Source organism: Balaenoptera physalus, assembly GCF_965194825.1.
Source record: "Balaenoptera physalus genome assembly, chromosome: 12".
NCBI lineage: Eukaryota > Metazoa > Chordata > Mammalia > Artiodactyla > Balaenopteridae > Balaenoptera > Balaenoptera physalus.
This window is the reverse complement of record NC_138897.1, coordinates 29,817,610-29,832,711: the sequence shown is the minus strand read 5'-3', so window position 1 is coordinate 29,832,711 and position 15,102 is coordinate 29,817,610. Positions and strand designations below refer to the sequence as shown.

The 15,102-nt window shown below is 38.4% G+C and overlaps 1 long non-coding RNA gene across 3 annotated transcripts in view; it reads right to left on the bottom strand.

Annotated features, from left to right (window-relative positions):
- Nucleotides 1–244: 244 nt before the first annotated feature.
- Nucleotides 245–15,102, bottom strand: part of LOC309639064 — a 124,789-nt gene continuing 109,931 nt past the window's right edge. For 2 of the 3 annotated variants that reach the window (XR_014251445.1, XR_014251446.1), the window contains one exon: nt 245–15,095. This is a non-coding gene — a long non-coding RNA (uncharacterized lncRNA). The remainder of the gene's footprint in view (nt 15,096–15,102) is intronic. The other variant, XR_014251447.1, reaches the window with a different exon arrangement.

The following is a 15,102-nucleotide window of genomic DNA, read 5'->3' as shown; positions in this document are numbered from 1 at the left end:
TGAGGTTAAATTTTCCTGTAGCATGTATAGTGTTTTATATGTGCCTTAACTATGACCACATTTTGCCCTTATGATAGTCCCAGGAGATAAGTAGGCAAGTATTACTATTCCCGCTGTGCACAGATAAGTTCCAAGTTCAAGGACCTTGCCTAAAATCACACAACTTGTATTGGCAAATCAGGTCTCTGGATATATTGTCCATCCATCTTCTTTCTCCTAAACCAGGCAGCCTCTGAGGCTGAACTAATATTTTTCTTAATTAAAGTTATCCACATAAATTACAACTGTTTTCCAGTATGTGGGTGGGGTAGAGAACCTTAAAGAGGACAACCACAGAGAATGACAACAGGAAGCATCTTTCAGGCAATTTACAACTTGAGGCCAAACCCACATCTGCTGTGATAAATAGGACAGGGAATTACCTATGATGTTAATCCCTGTAGATAACCTCTCTCCCCAAACCCCTCAAATCACTTTGTCCTTAGAAGCATTTCCTTCCTTCTCTTACCCTCACATTTTCTGACTAAATTATATAGTAAATACTGTGAGGGCAGACACAGGGTCTTCTATGTCCCACATAACTGGACTGATTGACTCAACTGGTGCTAATGAGCATAAGACTGTCATTTAGGGTCACAGAGAAGGAAAAACTATATGTTATATAGGAACATAGGAACAAGGAAACTGCCTTGTTTACAAGGGCGGGGTTCTGGTTTACCATGGTTGCTGGGTGAGTGTGGATGCTCCTTAACACCTTTCCCTGACTTCTTGACAGGCCAAATTCAACCTCTTCTTCAATGTCCAATCAGTTCAACCTTCTCTGTGAAGCTTTCCCCAAATATGTCAGTTTGATTTCCCAGTTTAATAGAATTCCTCATGACTCTTTAGCCCTAAGTCATATCCTAACTTTCACTGTTATTTAACTATATCCCTTGCATATACCTGTCTCCAAATTAAAATGAAAGGCCAGGGACTATGCATTTTCTTTTTTATATATATTTCTGCCTACCCCCACTCCCCTTCTTACCCCATCCTCATCCTCAACAAATATGAGAATCTGGCACAGGATTGTAGTCATATAAAAGATGACAATGTGAATGATTTCTATAAATATGTTGGGACTTAACCATTCAAACAAATGCTGTTCCCTTCAAAGGAACTCTTGTGGAAAACTCAGAATTGCTGCCTTTGATAACTGTTCCTCTCCCAGTTAGGTTTATCCTTTAGGAGGTAGATAGCTGTTGCTTACTTTATTCTGTGTTGAATAATTTGTCCTCTCCTATGCTTGCCCTAGCCAGTAGGCCCAGCACACTTCCCTGGTTGGAAATCCTTCCAGCTTGAAGCATTCTAGTTGGAATTTTGAAAGTGAGGCAAGTGAAATATTAGACAGTAGCCTAAGAAGTACATAACCAAATTGTTGAATGCCTTTATATTCTTCACGCCCTATGCAGTACAGGTCTTTCCCCTTTAGAGTCCCCATTGTGTTGGGAACTCCAACAAAGCATACCCCCGACCCTGCGGCAGCAGGCTGCCTGACTCTCCCTGCCTTGCCGAAAAGGTAACAGACATAACTCTTCCTTCTTCACCTCAAGACCAAGCATAGCATCTTAATTAATAAATCTAAAAATCAATCAATCAACTATTCAAAAACTGTTCCTCTTTGCAATGCTAAAGGATTTCAGAGAAGGTGCTGAGCAAGGTATATTTGAGAAACCAGACATGGTTTCATGGCTCACCAAGGACCTGCCATAGGCTTTAGTGGTTGTGTTACCCACCAGGGTTCTTGGCCTTCCTTAATCAATACAAATTGATAAAAGGCCAGATAAAAAATCCAGGCAAGGCTTTATTGGAGTTCCTGCTGCAGCAGGGGGGAGCAAAAATAAGTAATATTTTCCCTTGCTTGTTCCTTGAGGTGGGGGCAAGCTGGTTTCTTATATGGGGTGAGGATAGGGGTGGGTCCAGGGGTGAGGCCAGAGGGACAGCTTAGGTGGTTTGCCCACCCCTTTGGTGGTGTTGTGTTCAGGGGGCATGTGCAGTACCCTGCTTTTGCTCCCCAAACCCTGATTTTGCTCCCAGCTCTTGAGAAGTGGCAGTTTGGTTTTTGGTCTTTTTGTATCTTGTTGTTCATAATTTGCCCCAACTCCTCATGCACCCAGTTATTTTTAGTCACTTATAGTTTCTTTGTATTTTGTTGCTCTAGAAGACATTTGTCCAGATGCAAGCACTACAGCAAATGGTCTCACGTCCCAGGTCCCAGCCTGTCTCAGTTGAGTAAAAGATAGGAAGAGAAAGGAGGGCATCACAGAAGATTGCCCAAGAAAAAAATATTGATACAACCTCTATTCAGCATCAACAAAGAGGTTGTAGCCTATTTCACCATCACTACCTTAAATAAGTTGAGATAATGTCTATGAAATTGTTCAACCAAGAAATTGGCTCCATTTAGTAAAAGTGTTTCAATGTAAGGATGACCACACCTTTAAAAGGAAAGCTGACCATGACACTAAGTTATGTGGCTTTGCAAAATCAGTTAAACTTTCTAGGCCTTGATTTCCTTATCTTTACGACTGAAATAGTGATGCTTGTCCTGTCTCTCTTAGGGTGAAGATGAAGGTCAGATGAGATAATATATGCGAAACACTGTGAAAAGAACTGAGGTAAATGTAAGAAGTTATTATCTAATTTGTCTGCTACATCGGAAGGGAACACAGCTGTTATCTAAAGATGTGTACGACACCCACGTGAGTCACTTGTTTTCAACCGTCTATCACCCAAGGCCAAAGCTGCTGTATGTAAAATAACCAGGTAGGTGTAATCAGGTTTGACAAAAGATGATTCTCTTCCCCTTTCTTTCTCTTTCAATTTCCAGGATTTTGATCTAAGAAATGCTCAAGAGAATCAACTTGAAAATATCTACTCCAAGATACTCTGCCTCTCTTTTATGTTGGAAGAAGCATATTTTACTCATCATTGTTTCTCGATGTCTAATACAGAAAAAGCAGTTAATAAAATTCGATAAATGAATGAATGAAGTTGCAAACCAACAAAGACTTGGAATTTATTAATTAACTAATCTAGTAATTTATACCAAGAATGTATTCAGGTCATTTAGGAAATGACTCCTTTTTTCTTGTGATTTAGATCCACTAGTTAATTTGTTTGGTCAAATTTATTAATTTAATCAGCTTCAGTTGGTGGGAAATGTGAGGCAACCAGCCTGTGTGCACAGGGTTCCCTTGGGTTTGTTTGTTTGTTTGTTTGTTTGCTAGATTACCACCTGAGAGAAAGCCAGGCTGTGTCTGTCTACACAACACCCACGTGACTGGACTATTTAGGCTGTGTAGCCAAACAACTCATTAATTCAGTGACAAGTATAAATTGCTTGATTGAATTTCTGGTTATCTAATAGTTAATGAACTTCAGTTGGTTGATCCAATAATGCTGTGAAGACAGATTCTTTTATATTTTTACATGGAAAATATGTAGTTCTTTACTTGGAAAGATTAATGATTAGTTTTAATCACTTTCACACAAATAATCAGCTTAGACTGATATGAAAATACCCTAGTTTAACAGACAAACGATCTACAGTCTCATCTAGTACCTCTCCCTTTACCTAATTGCTTGACCTTAGGAAATGGATTTCAACCCCACACCCCACCTCTTCTCTCCACCATGTACTCAACCTCACCTCTTACTTCCAGCTCAATGTTATATAAATGTAAATGAAAAGTTTAAATCAGTAGACTTCAAATTTGGTCTTTATACCCATACTGGCCTTCCTCATACAGAATCCTTGCTTATATAGCCTTTACATATCTAACTACTTGAGATGCATCTCTATTATAGACTCATAATATATTATGAGAGAGATTCTACTCAGAGAAATGAAGATAACAGGCAAGGTTTCCCAATGGAGTTGCCATGTAAGCTTCATATTAGACTATGGGTAGAAGTTAGACTGGTAAAGAAGTAGACAATAAAGGGGAAAGTTTCAGACAAAGGCAGAATTATGAGCAACTGCATGGAGAATAAAAGAAATTTCAATGCTTCCTTCCATAGAAGTAGATGTTGCTCAATTTACCTTGAGCATAAACTGGGAGATGAGGCAAAATTTAGAATCAGATAATTAGTGCTTATAGTATGGTGGCTTTCATATTAATTCAACAAATGATAAGTTCTACAATTCTTCAAGACTTTAGGTAATGACAAATACTCTTACAATGGAGTTTACATTCATAAGCCTAGAAGTTTGATGGCTCCAAGACACAAAATTGGTGCCAATGTGCAATGTGGTTGGAAGGGGAAAGAGATTTGTGTTAAAGCATGAATACCAGCTGGGAAGCTGTCACAGCAATCTAGGTGAGAAATGAGGACCTAAACTGAAAGACAGTGAAGTGGGTGTGGAAAAATAATTATTTTAGTTGGCGTGGTTATTACCTGAGAAATAATGGACAAGAGCTCCGCCCCCCTTCATTTCCACAGGGCGGTGCAGTTCTCCTGTGTTAATTTAGAATTGTGGTAAGTTAGGGTATACTTTATTTTTTAAAGTAACAATTACAAAAACATGTCATAGCTGCACACCAATTAATGAACCCCTGCAGGCTGGGCTGAGATTTTATTAGAGGCTATAGGAGATCTGTTGGCATGGCAGTCAAAGAGAGATTTCTGTGCTCACAGAGGATTCCTCATCCATGTAGTGGCTGACATCACTGGCAAAGCTGCTTTCCTTGCTCCATAGCCACTATCACTGTAATGTGTTCTGGGAACTGTCAGAGCTGGGATCATTCCCCTGGCTTTTACCAGCCATCCATGTGTCTTCTCAAGAGAGAAAATATAATGTATACAACCCAGTATAAAGCAAAGAGCAGATCTGAAGGGAGGCAACTTCTACTTGAGCCTCTCCTGCTCACTTATCATCTCTATGATTGTGGATGAATCCTGGACTCTTTCTACACCTCAGCCTCTTCATCTATAATATGGGTGAATATTATGCACCTTCTATATAATATTTAAAACTTAAAACAGAACAGGAAACTCACACAGCTACTCTAGAGAGTTGGAAAACAAGGTTGTCTGTGGATCCAGTGAAATAAGATTTTATGTGAAAAACCTGTGCCAACTATAAAACATTATATAAATGTTCACTCATAGTATTGCTATATAAATACTGTATGATGTTTTTGTTCTTTATTGTTGTACAACAAACCACCCCAAAATTTAGACATGCAAACCAATACTTAGTACCACTCTCAATTCTGTGGGTTGTCAATCTGCATGGTTTTATTTTTGCTGGTCATAATCATCATATGGCTACAGTTTCTGATAGCTTGTCTGAAAGTTGGTGTTGGCTGTCATCTGTCATGCCTCCTTTGCAAGACTTCTCATCCTTCAATAGGATAGACTAGACCTCTTCAGAACATGGAGCTCTTAATGTTCCAAGAGTGAAAGCAAAAATTGTGAGGTCTCTTAAAATTTAGCCTTAGAGGTCACATAGCGTTACTGTGCCACATTCAATTTACTGGTCAAAGCAAATCATAAGATCAGTCCAGGCTCAAGGGAGAGGGAAAATATGCTCTACCTTCTGATTTGAGGAGTGGCAAAATCATGCTGCAAAGGCACATAGGAGGAATTTCTGCAGTTATCTTTGAAAATAATCTACCACATATAAATATAATAAACACAAAAACATGGTCCATCCTGGACCAGACACATGGCTTAGGATTATCAAGATCTAGGCCTAGCATCTCATTTTATGCTTCCTCCTCCTACTCTTCATATCTACAAAAACCTGGACCCAATTTAGGATAATAAATTGGCATTATTTATTTCATCTCTTACTCAGGAATTTTTAACCAAAATTTCAACCAAAGAACTGTTGGAACTAACCAATGAATTCAGTAAAGTTGCAGGATACAAAATTAACATATAAATATCAGTAGTGTCTCCATATACTAAGAACAAATTTTCTGAAAAAGAAATAAAGAAATCAATCTCATTTATAACAGCATCAAAGAAAAAGGAAAAAATATAAACAAGGAATACATTTAAACAAGAAGGTGAAACTACAAGACATTGATGAAAACTACAATACATTGATGAAAAAAATTGAAGAAGGCACAAATAAATAGAAAGGTATCCTGTGTTCATGGATTGGAAGAATACTGCTAAAATGTCAATAGTACCAAAAACCATCTATAGATTCAGTGCAACTCCTATCAAGATTCCAAGGTATTTTTTACAGAATTAGAAAAAAACACTCCTAAAATTTATATGCAACCACAAAATACCCCAAATAACCAAAGAAATCCTGAGAAAGAAGAACAACATGGGAGGTATTGTTTTTAAGCTATACTATAAAGCTATAGTAATTAAAATAGTATGGTACTGGAATAAAAATAAATAGAGCAATGGAACAGAATCAAGAACCCAAAAATAAACTCAAGCATATACAGTCAACTAATATTTGACAGCAGACCCAAGAATACTCAATGGAGAAAAGACAGTCTCTTCAGTAAATAGTGCTGGGAATATTGGATATTCACATGTACAATAATAAAACTTGATTCATATCTTATACCACTCACAAAAATTAACTCCAAATGAATTAAATGAATGAATTAAGTGACTTAAACCTAAGATCTGAAAACATGAAACTCTGAGAAGAAAACATAGGAAAAAATCTCCTTGACATAGATCTTGGTAATGATTTTTTGGACATCACATCTGAAACAAAAGCAACAAAATCAAAAATAAACAAGTGGAACTATATAAACCTAAAAAGTTTCTGCCCAGGAAAAGAAACCACCAACAAAGTGAAAAGACAACCTATAGACTTGGAAAAATATTTGTAAATCATATATCTGATAAGGGGTTAATATTCAAAATATATAAAGAATTCATATCACTCAATAGCAAAATAACAAATAATCCAATTAAAATGAGCAAAGGACTTGAATAGACATTTTTCCAAAGATGTATGAATGGCCAACATGTACATGAAAATATGCTCAATATCACTAGTCATCAGAGAAGTATAAATTAAAACCACAGTGAGGTATCACCTCATGCCTGTTAGAATGGCCATCATCACAAGAGATAACAAATGTTTGCATCAACTGGAGAAAAAGGAGTCCTTGTGCACTGTTGGTGGGATTGTAAATTGGTACAGCCACTGTGGAAAACGGTATGGAATTTCCTCAAAAAACTAAAAATAGAACTACTGTATGATCCAGTGATTCCACTTCTGGGAATATATCCTAAGGAAATAAAAACACTAACTTGAAAAAATAGCTGCACCTCCTTGTTCATAGCAGCATTATTTACAATAGCTAAGACACAGAAACAACTAAGTGTCTACTGATGGATGATTGGATGAAGAAAACGTGGTATAATTACACAATGGAACACTATTCAGCCATTAAAAAAAAAAAAAAAAAAACAAGGAAATTCTACCATTTGCAACAACATGGATGGACCCTGAGGGCATTATATGCTAAGTGAAATAAGTCAGACAGAGGAAGACAAATACAATATGATCTCACTTATATGTGGAGTCTAAAACAAAACAAAATAAGAAGCAACCAAGCTCATAGATAAAGAGATTGGTTTTGTGGTTACCAGAGGCAGGGGTTTAGGGCGAGGGGAATTTGAAGGAAGGTGGTCAAAATGTACAAACTTCCAGTTGTAAGACAAATTAGTACTAAGGATGTAACATACATCATAATGACTACAGTTAATATAAGAGAGTAAATCCTAAGAGTTCTCAGCACAGGGAGAAATTATTTGTTCCTTTTCTTTTTATTGTCTATATGAAATGATGGATGTTAACTGAGTACATTGTGGTAATCATTTTACAATATATGTAAATCAAGCCATCGTGCTGCACACCTTAAACTTATACAATGATGTATATCAATTATTTCTCAACAAAACTGGGGAAAATTTAATCTAAAAAATACCTCTTTGGGGGTGTGGGGGGAGGAAAGCAATTTAAATAGAAAAGAACATATACACAATGGTCTGTACCCTGAATTCATTTCCATTTCTGACACTGCTAAAAATTAAAATGACAACTAGTCAAAGGCATCAAACTTCCCCAAGCCTGAAGCTTCACACAGAAAATTAAAACAATAATGCCAAAGTCAAAGAAGAATCTTTAAGTGGCAATGAGAATAAACTTCCCCTTCTGATCACCAGCCCCAGGAGAATCCTTGACATGCCTGTGAGACAACAAGTACTAAGCTGATTTCCCAAACTCTCCCTTAAGCTTACTTGCTCCATTTACTGAGAACTTCCATTCGATACCTCCCCACTATTCTCCCATGTACATACACTGCTGAGGCAGAGCTCTAGTCTAAATTCAGATGTCCTTGCAAGTCTTTTTAGCCCTAACCTCCCACACTTCAAAACCTCAGAAAAATGATATGGTTTGTGAATTTTCTTGTCCTTTTTCTTCCAGCCTCCTAGCTTTTTGACTTGTGTCTCCTGTCCCTGTCTGTAGTCAATCTAATAAACTAATCTAGATTAAGAAACTCCTGAATGATAATAGCCATAGAAAGCTAAACTCCTCCAATAGCATTTGAATTTTTCTTAGCAACCTTCAAAGATTTAAATCAAAGAATGATAGAAATAGAGATTTTGCAGGTGGGATGGGAGATATTTGGTGGAAGACACCTATGAAATTTGACTTGTACTCCTTAAGCACAACAAGGAATATATGATTTCTTTTTAATGATTTCTATGAAAGAAAAGCATCTTGTCTAAAATAATAATTTTTTTGTAAAAACTAAGAAATTTCACTCTTAATATTGATATCAGTGAACCCCATTATAATGATAACTAAGGTAACTGAAGACTTCCATGCTCCAGATAAAGGGCCACTGAAGGACTCCAGACTCCATGCCACACAATTTCAGTCTGACTCCGGATTCCTTGCCATGGACTTAGGCATATATTAGCTCTCCAGATAAGCAACTGAATATTCTAAGAGCCACCCAGGCTTATCCACACAAGGAGTTTAATCTGTGATTCGGGGGTTGCCAAACGGGCCCCTAAGACTTCTTTCCCCAACTGCATGCCTCAAAGCCTGGAACTGCACTACTCAAGTTTAATTGTCTTGAATTTTAAAGCCCACCATTTCTCTATTAAGAGGGCCCAGGTGAAATCTGAAGCTGCGTCTGTTCCATACCTTCAATAGACCATTTTCAATCTAAACCTTCAGATGGGAGCAGGGCTTTATGGTAGAATTTATAACTCAGGAACTCATGAACCCTTAGTAAGCTGATGATGAACTTTCAGGATCTGTGAACTCTGGATGTAGAAGCAAAGCTTCCATTTCAACATCAGACTCCTTATTCTTGTTTCTTTGAGAAGTGATAGGAAACATTTAAATGCATGTAGGTGTACTTTTCTGAAGAAAAGCCCTCAGCTTTCATCACATGCTCGATTAGATCATTGATACAAAAAACTTTAAAGTGATGAAAAGACCCAGGATAAGAAGGGTGCTGCCTAACTCCCTAACACCATACACAAAAAAAAACCTCAAAATGGATTAAAGACCTAAATGTAAGGCCAGACACTATCAAACTCTTAGAGGAAAACATAGACAGAACACTCTATGACATAAATCACAACAACAACCTTTTTGACCCACCTCCTAGAGAAATGGAAATAAAAACAAAAATAAACAAATGGGACCTACTGAAACTTAAAAGCTTTTGCACAGCAAAGGAAACCATAAACAAGATGAAAAGACAACTCTCAAAGTGGGAGAAAATATTTGCAAATGAAACAACTGACAAAGGATTAATCTCAAAAATTTACAAGCAGCTCATGAAGCTCAATATCAAAAAAACAAACAACCCAGTCCAAAAATGGGCAGAGACCTAAATAGACATTTCTCCAAAGATATACAGATTGCCAACAAACACATGAAAGTATGCTCAACATCATTAATCATTAGAGAAATGCAAATAAAAACTACAATGAGATATCATCTCACACCGGTCAGAATGGCCATCATCAAAAAATCTAGAAACAATAAATGCTGGAGAGGGTGTGGAGGAAAGGGAACCCTCTTGCACTGCTGGTAGGAATGTAAATTGATACAGCCACTATGGAGAACAGTATGGAGGTTCCTTAAAAATCTAAAAATAGAACTACCATACGACCCAGCAATCCCACTACTGGGCATATACCCTGAGTAAACCATAACTCAAAAAGAGTCATGTACCACAATGTTCATTGCAGCTCTATTTACAATAGCCAGGACATGGAAGTAACCTAAGTGTCCATCGACAGATGAATGGATAAAGAAGATTTGGCACATATATACAATGAAATATTACTCAGCCATAAAAAGAAATGAAATTCAGTTATTTGTAGTGAGGTGGATGGACTTAGAGTCTGTCATACAGAGTGAAGTAAGTCAGAAAGAGAAAAACAAATACCATATGCTAACACATACATATGAAATCTAAAAACAAAAAACAAACAAAAAAAATGGTCATGAAGAACCTAGGGGCAAGACGGGAATAAAGACGCAAACCTACTAAAGAATGGACTTGAGGACATGGGGAGGAGGAAGGGTAAGCTGGGACAAAGTGAGAGAGTGTCATGGACATATATACACTACCAAATGTAAAAAGAGATAGCTAGTGGGAAGCAGCCTCATAGCACAGGGAGATCATCTCGGTGCTTTGTGACCACCTAGAGGAGTGGGATATGGAGGGTGGGAGGGAGGGAGACACAAGAGGGAAGAGATATGGGGATATATGTATATGTACAACTGATTCACTTTGTTATGAAGCAGAAACTAACACACCATTGTAAAGCAATTATACTCCAATAAAGATGTTAAAACAAAAAACTGAAAAAAATTAATTAATTAATTTTTTTAAAAAATGAAGAAGGGTGCAAGGCAGTTCAGCAGTGGTTGGCAGGGTGAGAGGAGGGGAGCAAGTGTGAACAGGAAGGCAGAAAGCTCTTGAGACTAACTGTCCTGTGGTCACAGCTTGGCTCCACATTCACTGGCTTATAATCCCAATTCTTGCTCAATAGTGGTCCAGATCATGCCCCTACAGTCGCAGAAGCTCCTCTAACCTACCCTCGGAGCGCCCACCCCAGAAGAAACACTCTAGGCCCCTGCTCTTGTACCTTGCCACACAACTTTGCCATAACTGGTTTCCCCACGGTCTAGAATCTCTCCTAAAGGGCTGCATTTTGCACTTGGGCAGGGAAACAACTTCATTCCTCACCTTTCCCTTCTTCTCTTTGGCCCCCAAATTTGGGACATATATAGCAAAGCCTTTCTTGCTGCAGCAAGGAGGACGAAGAGCAGGGATCTAGTTCAGGCCTGGGGGAGCCCACAAACACAATGCTGTAACAACTCGGCTCTGGCAGAGACGGTCAGACCTAATGACCAGCCTCCCATAAAGAAATGTCAGCAGTACAGCTATGCCATTCATAGGTTCTCTGGGCAAGTGCAAAGAGTAACCTGTAGAAGAGCTTGAAACTCATCCAGAGTAGGTAATCAGGCACCCACCCATGTAGACAGAGGTAATACATGCAGCCAGAGTTATCTCAGCCTTATGCCTCACCCCAGTACCTCCACGCCCTCGTATACACATGTGCATACATAAAAACACAGTCTCAAAGCTTACCAAAACAAGATGGGGAGAAAAATGCTACTAAGCCTACTGTATAAAATTTGTCATATCTAAATAGTAATATATGTGCACTATGGAAAACATAGAAAGGTACAGAGAAGGGAATAAAAAGTATTCATATTCATGCCACCAGAAGTACCTCCAGGTGTATTTTTCTCCTGATAGTACACAAACTGTACACACCACAGATTTCTCCATTCTGCTTCATTTTCTTGGTTGTAGGGACAGCTCTCAGAAAGATGTTCAGAAGATAATAAAATAGCCCTGTCAGTGTTTCCTAAAGTCTGTTCATTGTGATCTATGATGTATATCTTCCTTGGAATATTTATTAATAGGTGCTTCATGTTAATAGTGTTATGTGGTCAAAAAGTTTGAGAAATGCTGGGTTTAACAAAATTAAGTTTCTTTACCACTGAATCTTTAATATACAATATACATTATGTAATCACAAGAGAAAGATAGACTGTGAAACATTTGTTAAATGTATTTTGACCATAGAACCCTTCTCACACAGAGCATTTCATTTCACTAATGTGTTATGAATATGTTAGAAAATGCTGAAACAAAAATTCAGGGAAAAGAAATCCTGTGATCAGTTCTGGCATTGATATTTGACTTTAATCATCTATTGCTGTGTAACAAATTATTTCAACAGTTAGAGACTTAAAACAACATTTATCATCTCACAGTTCCTGTTTGGGTCAGAAATTCAGGAGTGGCTTAGTTGGAAGCTTAGGGTTTGGGTCAGGGTCTCTCAGAAGGCTGCAAGTTGTTAGTCAGGATCTCAGTCATCTGAAGGTTACCCCAGGGGAGAATCTGCTTCCATGTTCACTCACAGTACCATTGGCAGAATTCAGTTCTCTTCGGGTTGTCACACTGAAGGCCTCAGTTTCTCACTGGCTATTGACCAAATGCTGTCCCCAGGTCTTCACCATGTGGGTCTCTGCAACTTGCTTCATTATAACAAGTACATGAGAAGAGCCAAAGAGAGAGAACAAGCAAGAGGGAAGTCACAGTAGTTATAACCTAATCTCGGAAACAGCATCCTCTTGCCTTTGGTGTATTCTATTTGCTAGAAGTGAGTCACTAAGTCCAGCTCACACACAAGGGAAGCAGATTATAGAAGAATGTGAATATGAGGAGGCCAGGATCATGGGAGACTGTTTAAGAAGCAGTTAATTACAGCTATTAAAATAGATAATAGGATCTTCAACCTAGAAGTATTCTAAGAGATTATTTGATTTCCATATTAGAAGATAAGAGAACTAAGGTTCTGTAGGCTTAAATGTGTTTCCCCAGATCACATGGCACCAGGTGGTAAAAAATTTTTAATAGAGACTCAGCAGCCTGTGCCTACATCTGTAAAATGGAAGTAATGATTCCTGGGTTGTCTTTCTCTTCTGTTACCGAACTCAGGTCCAGCTGCTCACCACTTGAAAATCAATACCCAAGAGAGAGGCAAGTGTTGGTAGAAAGGAAAGTTTCTTTTAATCAGAATGCCAGCAATCTGGAGAGGTGGTGGACTTGGTGTCCCCAAAATTCAACTCCGAAGATTCTGCTCGACCGTGAAAGTTTTTAAAGGTAAAAGGAAAGTAATTTCAGTTAATCATTGAGTTAGGGGATCAGACTCGTCCCTGTCTCCCACTGCATGCAGGCTTGTCGCCTTCTCGTGACATTTCTTTAGGTGCTATCTTGTTCACCAGTTTTATCACACAGTTTGTTTGCCAGATTACTGAAGGGGAAGCTAAGGAAGAGATCTGGTCATCTGTTAATTACTTATTCTTCATTTCTACTTCTTTAATCTATGGAAAGAACCAACAGGTTAGGCAAGATATTGCTTGATCAAAAGATTTGAAAAGTATGCTAGGGTCGCAAATGAGTAGAGCATGCGGGCACCTGATTTAAAAGTGAGTTACAATGTAGCTTTGCTAAATTGACAAGAAAAGAGATTTTCTGCTAAGGACGGCTTCCTGCAAAGAATTGCTTACAACTGCCCCCACCCCCCGAGCTCCCTGTCAGACATCATTTCATTTCTATGGAATTAGGGACAAAGGTCCACCTTCTGTAACTTCATGTTGAGAAAGAGCATTGAGATCTTAGAGTGAGCAATATCGACATGGGTTTGAAGCATCTCTCTGCCGACAGCTTCAGTTGCTCATTTACATATAAGGGAAGAACAAGCTACAATTATTTTGATGCCCACAAATATGTAGGTTATTATGAGCAATAGTGTTAATCCCATTCTCTCAAGGCCAGTTCTTGGAACTGTGCTAGCCATATATTCAGTACTGCTCAAGATGGCAGCTTATGTCATGGTTGCAGTCTGGTCATCATGCAGTTAGCTTTTCCCCTCTGGTGCCCTTTATAGTACCTGTAAAATACTCAGAAATGTGCATCAGATACTGAATCTGTGACTTTATTGTCTTAATCATTAACTACTTGAACCTGCTATTTTGGGACGGCTGGGAGACTTCAGCTTTTCTACAAACAAGAGGCAGAGGACCGGGAGGAACATTTGTATTTGGTGGGGGGGGGGGGGGCGGTGGCAGAGAGTTCTGTTCAGTTCCACCTCAACAGAAATCTGTGAGAAACTAGAGCAATCCAGAGAGTGAAAATTCTTTAAAGGGATAAAATGATAGCTATTCAAAGTTATATTGTTATAATTATTACTTCTATTAATAATAATGATAGTGGGGCTTAGGCTTAGGACCAATAAATTTGTGAGATAAAATTTCTTTTTACTCCTCCTTTTCCTTTCTTTAATGATGCTCCTAGAAGTTTTGGGGATATTAATGCATGTACTTCCTGTTGAGGAAGCCCAAAGAGCTAGACATCCTGTCCCTTCCCACTGGCATGTTTCCAGTGACACTTACTAGGCTTTTCTGTTCCCATTGCACTTCTTCAGAGACTACCAATCTTGAGTTCCATTCCGAGAAGTTCTTTTCTCTCATTATTGGCAAAGCCTATTCAACCTAAACAAAGTATGTTTCCTTCCTAAATAGCCCATGTGTGAAAAGAATGGGTCTGGGATACTGCAGAGAAACAAACATGCTGCCATCACACCTATCCATATTCTAACTGTCACACGAGATGAAGGAAGAGATCCACCACCTCTGTGGAGTCCCCACCACTGGAGTGTTTTCATACATACCTGAAACCTTACCTCGCTTATCCTCTCTGAAGATTCACTTTGTGTTGGACACTTTTTTAAACACTTCATAGGATCATCTTTGATTTTCAAACACGCACACTCAAGTGAAGAGATGAGACGAACGAGGCTAGAGAAGGTTAAATCTCTTGGCCAACTTCAAAACCAACAGAAGAACAGGGAATCAGCCCCAGGTGAGTCTGATTCCAAAGCACAAACGTGTTTTTTTCCCACATTACCATGAATTTCAGGTTCTTCATTGTATTCTCCAGTAGATTCTAGGCA